Source organism: Mustela lutreola, chromosome 18 (assembly GCF_030435805.1).
Source record: "Mustela lutreola isolate mMusLut2 chromosome 18, mMusLut2.pri, whole genome shotgun sequence".
NCBI classification, from domain to species: Eukaryota; Metazoa; Chordata; class Mammalia; order Carnivora; family Mustelidae; genus Mustela; species Mustela lutreola.
In genome coordinates this window covers 28,437,915-28,448,086 of record NC_081307.1, presented here as the reverse complement: position 1 = coordinate 28,448,086, position 10,172 = coordinate 28,437,915, and the positions used below count along the sequence as shown (strand labels likewise).

General features: G+C 47.2%; 1 protein-coding gene across 2 annotated transcripts in view; it reads left to right on the top strand.

Annotated features, from left to right (window-relative positions):
- Positions 1–7,224: 7,224 nt before the first annotated feature.
- The window catches only part of STOX2 (storkhead box 2), a 247,570-nt gene continuing 244,622 nt past the window's right edge, over positions 7,225–10,172 (top strand). For both annotated transcript variants that reach the window (XM_059156282.1, XM_059156281.1), the window contains exons 1-2: positions 7,225–8,059; positions 8,161–8,252. The gene's annotated coding sequence lies outside the window, so the exon portion shown is untranslated. The remainder of the gene's footprint in view (positions 8,060–8,160; positions 8,253–10,172) is intronic.

Below are 10,172 nucleotides of genomic sequence, written 5' to 3'. Positions count from 1 at the left end.
GGGTGCTTGTATGTGTCTTTCATTTATCTTGAGCTTGTTTGATTTCAGCTTCACGAGGCAGCTTTTCCTAAGAATACTGTTGCATGAGGTCTAGGGAGAGCTTGGGATTCGATATCGAGAGATCTGTGTTCTAGGACTGCCTCTGCTAACCTTCAGGGAGACTCGGACAGTGGGATGGGCTATCTCAGGAGGACATGAGTTCCCTTCTTTCTCGGCCTTTTGGGTAGAGGCTGCAGGAGCTTGTCTCCAAAGTCAGATTGTCCAGGGTCAGATCCCAGCTCTGCCACTTGCTCGCAATGTGCGGAACACTGTGTGTGTCTGTGTTCTTGCCTGTAAGATGTAGGTGATGGTAACACCCATCTCCTAGCCTTAGGCGGATGGTAACAGTACAGAAGAGGAGCTTGGCAACCCACAGGAGTACTCAACCAGTGACATCTGTATTATTACTAGTATTTTTTTTAAATGGGAAGGCTGAAAAGGGTGTGCCTACATCTACTTGAGGGTCTGTGTTATCAGAATGTGTCAGTGTTTACGTAGTTGAGTACACACATGAGCACATACATGTGGACTATGTGTGAAAATGTCTGAAACTGAAAAAATATTAGGAACTCATATTCTGCATTTGTGTATATTTTATATGCTCTTCTGTTTCATTACAAAACATCCTGGTGTAACTTCATGACCCACTAATGGGATATAATCTGCAGCTTGAAAATTTCACAGGTTCCTTTTAATGTGAAGATGGTCTGATACGGGGCTTATGTAATAAAGGTCTCACATGTTCCTACGGCCATCGTCAGACACGGAGTAGGTGTTAGAGCAAATGAATCACTGGCATACACCTTAAAATTGCGAGCATTGGCGTCCGGGTGGTCTGTGCAGCTCTCTGCTACTGCAAATACACCAGATAATCAGCTCCATGCTTTCCCTCCATCATCCTCACAGTTGGCAAGAGGGTGACCCTTCCCCAGCCAGGACTTCTCCCATATCATGAATTTTGTGAATATATTCTGTTTTGATTTTTAATTGAAAATTTTAATTTGAAAATACATGAGATCATCCTTCTCCCTGGGTCCAGAAAGTCAAAACTGTCATGTGTTGTCAGAGCTGTTGATGAACTCAGGTTACCCGTTGGGAGGGGTCGTGGGGGGGGGACAACTCCTGGCCTTTCCCTTCCTGCCTCTGGGCCGTCAGACGCCATCATCGTCCACGTGAAAGGCTCTTACCTTCCGTTTTTTACTGTGTGCCGTCTGGTTCTCAATATGGCTCTCTACCAGTCTTATATACCACTGAGGGGTACATTTTTAAATACAGAATTATAAATTTTGGGAGGGATACACTGAAGTTTGACCTCCTGTATCATAAGGCAAGCACTTGACAATCAGAGATGAGCTCTTCAAATGTCAAATTGTGCAAGGAAGATGGTGATAATGTCTGGGGAGAAAAAGTTCTTAATTTGTCTAAGTCTGTATTTTATGGTCCTAAAAGTTAAATCTGCAATTTCAACTCCATTTTCTTTTTTTCTTTTTAAAGATTTTATTTATTTATTTAACAGAGAGAGATCACAAGTAGATGGAGAGGCAGGCAGAGAGAGAGAGGGAAGCAGACTCCCTGCTGAGCAGAGAGCCCGATGCGGGCCTCGATCCCAGGACCCCGAGATCATGACCTGAGCCGAAGGCAGCAGCTTAACCCACTGAGCCACCCAGGTGCCCCTCAGCTCCATTTTCTTCATTAAAGTCTTAGGTTCCTTATCCTTGAATTTTTAAAAAGTGTTACGGAGCGTGACTCCTAGAGCGGATTTTTTAAAAAATGTTTTCCGTGTTACTTGAAGGAGGGATTCTTTACTTCTGTTTTAATTCAGTCCTTTCTTTCATGGTCCATATTGTATCTCCACCCAGAATATAAAACGTCTTCCATTCAATACTGTCCCTGATAATAGCTGTTAAGAATTCTGAGTTGATTCCCACATTGGGACTGTAATGAGTGAAGGGCTGCTTTTCAGTTGAAAAGTTAGGCTCCCCCTCCTAATGTGGAGGGCTCATGTCCCAGCAACATGTTCCAGAAAATACTTAGAGATGAGTTGTATTACTTAATGGTACAGTAAGTAAGTAGCAAGGACTATAATTTTCAAGAAGCAATATTGTGCAGCATCAGTGATGATGCTGTTAAGTGAGTATGTGACACCAGATCGAGATCCGCACGATCTCCTGTCCCCTTTTCCTCACGCCATAAATACTTTCATGAAGTGTTATGAACGGATACTAAGTTAAAAATCATTGATCCTGGGCGCCTGGGTGGCTCAGTGGGTTAAGCCGCTGCCTTCGGCTCGGGTCATGATCTCAGGGTCCTGGGATCGAGTCCCGCATCGGGCTCTCTGCTCAGCGGGGAGCCTGCTTCCTCCTCTCTCTCTCTGCCTGCTTCTCTGCCTACTTGTAATCTCTCTCTGTCAAATAAATAAATCTTTAAAAAAAAATCATTGATCCTGTTCATTAAGATATATAAGAAAACATTCATTTTATTTTATTATCCTGACATTTCAGATGCCTTTTTTTAAAAAAAAGATTTTATTTATTTAATTTGACAGACAGAGATCACAAGTAGGCAGACAGGCAGGCAGAGAGAGGAGGAAGCAGGCTCCCTGCTGAGCAGAGAGCCCGATGCGGGACTCCATCCCAGGACCCTGAGATCATGACCTGAGCCGAAGGCAGCAGCTTAACCCACTGAGCTACCCAGGCGCCCAAGATGCCTTTTTTTTTTTTTTTAAATGCATATGGATTTGTTTTGAAACATTTTTAACAAGGGATATTTATGCCATCCTTTAGAGAACTCCAAAAATATCTTCCTTTTATTTTAGCAAACAGTGCCATTCTTCAGGACACACTGGAGCCCTGTTAAACAGTGAGTATAAAATCCCATGTTTTCATGAAAAATAAATTCACAGTTTAGTTATATTCCAGGTTTCTTCAAAGATTGTATTTGTGAGAAACTTTCTCTTCTACTCAATCTCATGCCAGTGTTTGCTTTTTGAAGCGCATTTTACCAGACAGGGAAGTAGAAGCAAAGTCAAAGCATTTTTAAAAATTCTGTTTTCTCTCCAGTTATTGAAAGAACTGCTAGTAACCTCGACGTAGATTTTTCATTTATGTAATAACCACCCATATGCGAAAGGTATCCGCATGCGTGGCAAATGGGATCTTGCAAATATTATCTTTATTAGCTTGGACAAGATTTCTAAACTCTGTGTTTCCTGGATGACGACTGCCAGCATTCATTCAATGCTCTCATGTGCCAGTGATGTTCTTACCTCTTCAATACCCCCGATAGCCTAATGTGTAGGAAACATTTTAAAGATACGTAAACTGAGGCACAGAGAGCCAGTGGTCTGGTTTTTCTCTTACTGCAGAACATCAATAGTTAACAGTTTAAAACAACAATCATTATCTTTTCCTGGTTATAGTGGGTGAGGGATTTGGGAGCGGCTTGCCTGTCCCAGGCTTGGCCTGGGGTGATTCGGGCGATTGTGGTCTGACCATAACTGCAGTTAGAATAGGTGGGAATGGAACCAGGAGCTGAAGTCGGGAGCGGGCTAGCTAGAGTCTCAGGACCCTCCCAGGGGCCTGGGGGCTCCAGCATGAAGGCCCCAGGCAACAGGGCGGAAACCACACACTGCCTTTTTCGACCTCTCCTGTGCTACCACTTAACAGCACTTCCACTGTGGCCGCAAGCCCACCTGGATTCAAGAGGAGGGAACATAAACCCTGCCTCCGGGTGGGGAAATAGGAAGAATGTCATGGGACAGGAGGAACTGCAGCGGGTTCTGGAACATACCGTGTCTCAACCGAAGTCTCAACCCAGGGACACTGGAAGTCAGGGCAGAGCTGGGCTTCAGGTCAAGGCACTCCGCACAACCACTGTTCTAATACTGAAGGCGCTTGGACTTGAATAATGAGTCTTTGGCTGAGCGTGGTTTTGATGACAGGCATTGTGCATTCTGTGAGTTCAGACCTATTTTGGGTTTTTGGGGGTTTGGGGTTTTCTTGTTTTTGTTTTTTTAAGATTTTATTTATTTGACAGCACAAGCAGGGGGAGCAGGAGAGGGAGAAGCAGGCTCCCCCGCAGAGCAGGGTTCTGTCTCAGGGTTGGATCCCAGGACCCTGGGATCATGACCTGAGCCTAGGGCAGGCGCTTAACAACTGAGCCACCCAGGCTTCCTAAGCCCTATGTTCTCATGTCTATGCCAGTAAAGCCACTGCCCTTATCACACATTGAATTCCAAGTGTTTTCTGAACCACCCACCATGGGCCAGTTTCCGTACTGGTTGCTAAAGCCATCAGGGACACCCCATCCCTGCAGACCAACAGGGGGAAATGCCATGGAAACAAACTCCACTACAAGATGATAAATGCAGAAGTGAGTGTAAGACTGGTGAGCGGATGGGGTCTGGGATTTGTTTTAAAATGTTCCTGGTTGGGGCCGGGAGGGAACCCAACTATGTCAGAGAGAGACGGATGAAATAAGATTTGAAAACTGTTGGTAATGGTTAAAGGCGGGTAAAAGGGTGCCCGGTGTGGGGGGCGGGGGGGCGCATTTCATCCTGTTTTTGACTATGTCTGAAAATGTCCACGATTAAAGAAATACTAAAAGTACAAAGGAGAAAGGAACCACAGTGGAGGTGAGCCTAGGGCAGAGGTGAGGAAGTGGCAGTGAGGCCTGGGCTCCTCTCAGAGCAACATCAGAGCTGTTTTCATTCAGTAATGAAACGATTGTGCTTCTCCTGTAGGGAAATGCATCCCCAGCTTCCAGCACCGTGGGGGCCAAGTGCTTTTAGCGTAGCCCTGTCAACTGTTGAGGCCGCTGGCCTTTGTTTTCCTACCTGGGAGGTTCAGTGATGAGAGAATTGGAGGGGAGAGGCAGGAAACTCACCCCCGCTCCTGGAGAGCAGGGCTTTTTCCGTTGAAATTCCCGGACTTCCGGGATGAAGCCTGTCATCTTTTCAGCGTTTAGATGCTCAACAGATCGCAGAACTGTATCGTTTGAAAAATGTTTGATCGTGGGTGATCGCCAACAACCACCGTCTCAGCAAAGGACTGAATCTCCAATGCCAAATTTAACGGGAAGAAAGAAGTGGCTCTGTCTTCAAGATGAACTATGGAATTATTTAAGTACAAGGTGGGAGGGGCTCTGTGACCGCTCAGGCCCATGGGAGGAGATCCTGACCCCCAGGGGCTCAGAGCACATTTACAATATTTTCTTCACTCCTGATTGCCATCCCTTTATTTCATCTTTTTTATCATGAAAATTTCCAAACACCCATGAAAATAGAGATACAGAAAACAGATTATAACACACTTCCATGTTTGTACTGAGCTTTAGTCCCTATCAGTACTTGGCTATGTATATTCAATTTTCTCTGATAATTTCACCCAGAAATAAAAGGACTTAAAAAAACACAAACCTGCAGTGCCTTATGACAGCTAAAAAATTACCAAAAATTCCCTATGATTGTCTAATACACAATACGTATACAATTTCCCCTGATAAGAAGTTTTTTTTAATAGTTTAATCAGCATCCTAAGGAGGCCCTCCATTATATCACATCTCTTCACTAATCTCTAATGTTTTTCAAGAGCTTTGGTTTTGTTGTGGTTTGTCCTCTCCGTTCCCCCGAGCCGCTGGACGACAGGAATGTCAGGTCGCTGTGACAGCTTTTCAGCTTTCTGGTAGCAGATTCCATCTTCTCTAAAGGAGACCCAGCACCCTCCAATCTGCCTTCCTCTGAACAGAGGGACATTCGTGCCTGTGTTCACCTGTTTGAAGCTTCTGCTTTGAAGAATACAGTTTTACAAGGAATCTTCAGCAGCACGGATGAAATCAATGAGATAACTTCAAACTGATGCTGATACGGGACATACCCTCCTGGGAGCACCTACAATCAGCGCTATAGATGTTCTAAATGATTTCACCTTGGGAAATTAGCACATGAGCCTGAAGCGGAAGATGAAGTTGTTTAAGGAATGCATTTTATATTAATTGTTTAAAAACAGGTAATCATTACATGAGGGATCTCTCACCACACACACCCACACATGCACACACACACACACACACGAACAGAAACTGCGGAAAAGTTATTGAGAACACTTGTTAAATAAAGACAGTAAGGCAGCCCTTATTCAAGAGGGGCTCCTGCGGTGGGTTTTGTAGGGGAGAGCCGTTGGACCCCAGGAGGCTGTAACAAGGACAAACGGCGACATAGAGGGAAAATCGCCAAGAAGTAAGGGTGAGGGGGATTCTAGCTAGACCAACTCCACAGAATTCTTGGGGGATCAGATACCAGGGCCGAGGGTGCCCCTAAGCTAATTTAGTAGTGTTCTTGCTTTTTTTTTTTTTTAAAGATTTTATTCATTTATTTGACAGACAGAAATCACAAGTAGGCGGAGAGGCAGGCAGAGAGAGAGAGGAGGAAGCAGGCTCCCCGCTGAGCAGAGAACCTGATGAGGGGCTTGATCCCAGAACCCTGGGATCATGACGTGAGCCGAAGGCAGAGGCTTCAACCCACTGAGTCACCCAGGCGCCCCAGTAGTGTTCTTGCTTAAACAGGATTCTCCAAGGTCATTGAGAAGCCCAAGGGCAGGCCTAGCGGACTAGAGCGCTCAGAGGGCTCAGAAGAAAGTTTGGTCCAAGGGCAGTCTTGGTCGATGCACATTTGCTTACAACTTCTTACTACAAAATTGTAATTTCAGGTTAATAATCCCTCCTCCTCTCTCAAACAGTCAAGTGCTGACTGTTACAGCTGGAGCGAGCCGGCTGAGCAGAGCCCTTCTTCTCAAGCGTTGCCTCCCCCGCCTCATAGAACATTAAACCAGGGTTGCCCCTTCCCAGAGGGGTTTTGCCGGGTAAAGCTCATGCATGAATAATCCCGTGACCCGTGGGACGACCGACTCCGAGTTCCGCCAAGCAGAAAGAAACTTCCAAAGTGGTCAGACAGGCTGGGTGACTTCGGGACAATGAGCCTTTCTGCTCGAAAATCGGAACCCAGCTGCGACCAAGGCAGGTTTCCGCGCGCTGCAGGTGGGGGGCAGCCCGGGGCCGCGGGTGCAGTCGCCCCCTCCCGCCGCCCGCCGCCCGCCGCCCGCCGCCCGCCGCGCACGCGCCGCCCCCCCGGCACGCGCACGCGCCCCCCTCCGCACGCGCCCCCGCCGCGCACGCGCACGCGCTCACGGCCCAGGTGTGGCCGTCCCGGGCCTCCGCGGCCGCGAGGCGCGCATTCCCGCCACCCGCGCCCGCCTTCATCCGAAAGACGGTGCCTCAACCCGCCGCCGGCGGCAGCAAGCTCCCCGCGCCGCTGCGCTCCCGAGCACAACGCAAAATGTCTTCGAAGGACTGTGCAAAGCCCACCTAGGAGGTGAAGCGGTATTGAGTCGACCTTTTCTTTTCAGGAGGCGACACGGTCCGCAAAGAGAAAGGAGCCCCCTGGCTTAGGCTGCTCCCCCCGCCCCCACCGGCTCGCCCACCCCTCACGCACCCCCTCCCCACCCACCGGCCTCAGAAGCCCCATGGAAGAAAAGTGGAGAAACTCCGCTTTCCAGAGCCCAGTGACGAGTACCTGCCGAGGAGGCCGGGGGCTGAGCACGGCGAGCGGGTTGCGGGGCCTCCTGGCCGACCCCGGTGGTGCTTCTGGCGTTCCCGCTCCCAGCAGGGGGAGCGTCTGCGAGGCCCGTGCCAAGCGCTGCCCCCAGGCCTCCTGCATCCTTCCTGTGCGTTGGGTTTCGCAGATCTGCAGATCTCCCCGTGACCCTGGGCGCCCACCCCGGGGCGGCCGTCCTCCCTACTGAAACCACCTGTACCCGGGATACAGAGGTCCGGCCCTAAGGAAATAGTTAACAGCGTCCGCAGATGGTCACTCGATATCGTTGGGGAAGAAAGCAAGTTACGAAGCAGCACGTGTGATAGGATCTCGTTGGAGAGGACAAAGCAAACACTACGCACACATCCCTTGAGGTGTCACAATGACCAGAAGTATACACCCAGACTGTATTTTCGGATTACTGCATTATAGGTGACTTTAATTTTCTATATTTTGTTAATCTATTTTAAGTGTTTTCAACAGTAACATTTTTCCCCCTAACGAGAGTAAATGATAAATGTTATTTTTCAAAGGAAATTATCACAGCCACCAGTGGGAAGACAGTCAGTGGATGGATCCTGGACATGACCTTGCTCCTTAGTGACCCATGACAGTCACCCTAGAGGTAAGGTTTGTGAAGGCTGCGTCATGTTCTAGGATGAGGATATGGTTAAGCGGTTTATATCCCCACCCAGAAATCTCACTTTCTCTCTGATAAGTTACACTCACAGGATTAGTAGGTGCATCTTTGGTAAGATGATTTGGGAGAAGATAAAATGTTCTACGTGTCTCAGTGTAACCCTGAAATTCCCTATGGCTGAAAGAATTGTCAGGTGTCCGAGACAAGGAACATTCTACTCAACTCTAAGTGGGGTATGTCTGTCTGCTTGTGGACGGTGACTGCAGACACCCACTTCAGATGCGTGCTGCCCAGAGGCACAGGCCTGGCTGGAGGGGCTCTGAGGCGGCAGAACATGAAGGGAGGGAAACCAACAAGATAAGGACACAAAGATACGTTTTTGAGGGAGTCATTATTTTTCCTCTCGAAAGCCAGACCTGGAACATGCACACACACGTTCTAGTGGCCAGAGGAAGTAAGGAAATGGGTGCCTTCCTGGGTGCCCAGGAAATGCACACAGTAGACATAGCATCATCTCTACCACAGAAACCCTTCAGCTGCCTTTCTACATCCTCCATAGCCATCAGGGTCCTCCCATAGCCCTCCAGAATCCTTTAGCATTTTCTGTACATACTGTCCATCTTGTGACTCTTTAGAGGATGCATTCTGTCCCCTGACTAGATGGGAGCTCTTTACTGTTCACCTCTTTGCTCTCTAGTGCCTGGTGCAGGGCTCTAGGAGGGAGTTGGACACTGCCATAAATGGCCCGGAGGTGACCGAGATGCTCAGAGGTATGTCACCTGTGCTGTCCTTGCACATGACTAAGAAAAGTTATATGGATGGAATACCAAAGTTAAAAACCGGTTGTTCGTTACTCAGTTACTGAACTGGGCAGAGGGGAGAGAGAATCCAAAACTGAGGTCAGCTGCCTTGTTCATTTAGTCAGGAGGGAGAAAGCTCTCCTAACCGGAGCACCCAGGAAGTCCACCTGGCTGTGTTCAGGAACTTACATCCTGGGAAGTGATGGGTCAACACCTAGTATTGGAATTGAACTAGGGTTTATTTACTCATCAGACAGAATTTTTTAAATATATATTTCCTGCTAAGAATGGAATTAAAAGGCAGCTGAGGCTGGCAGAAATTGCTGATTCCATGTCTGAAGACAAGAAATGCAAAGATGAGTTCAGAACATTTTTGTACCAGAAACCAGGGAATAACCAAATACTGCTAGCATCATGCCAGAATGACCTTGGAGCCAATCCGAAGAGGCTCCCAATGGATCCATAAATTCACAGTGACACTTAAAAGAAACAAACTTCGTGAGCCATGTTGGAAGATGTTAAAGAACTGTCTTATTTTGAGAACTGACAAAGAAAAAAAAATTGTGTATTTTGCTGTCCTTAAATGAACATGGTTACTTAAGAGGAACCACATAGCTGATGAAATAATTTTCCTTTGTAGAAGTATCCCAGCTAATAATGACTGTTGGTAATGATTATCAATAGCTTCCGATATCACACAGAGAGACTCAAGCTGATACTGTATGCCTCCTGATGGAAATAACAATTCTATGAAATCAGGTTGCCCCAAACGTGAACCTGATTCTGATCGTGCTTCTAGATGGAACCACCAATTTTCAAAAAATACAGTGAAGTATTAAGTGCCACTACAAGGACCTAAGCAGCAAAATCCAGGCTATAGGTAATTTGGGGGGACAAAACTCCTCCAGCAGAAAAATTTTAAACAACAAAGCAAGTGTTAGGAGGAGAGGGAGCCTATACATTGAAAAATACTTGAGATATGTATTATTTAATTCCAGGGGATCTAGTTGGTTCTTTTTTAAAATCTCCTTGCAACCACTAGACTCTAACCTCCATAAGGACAGGGCATTTTGTCCCTGCTTGATCCCTCTTCGCTAGAACTGGA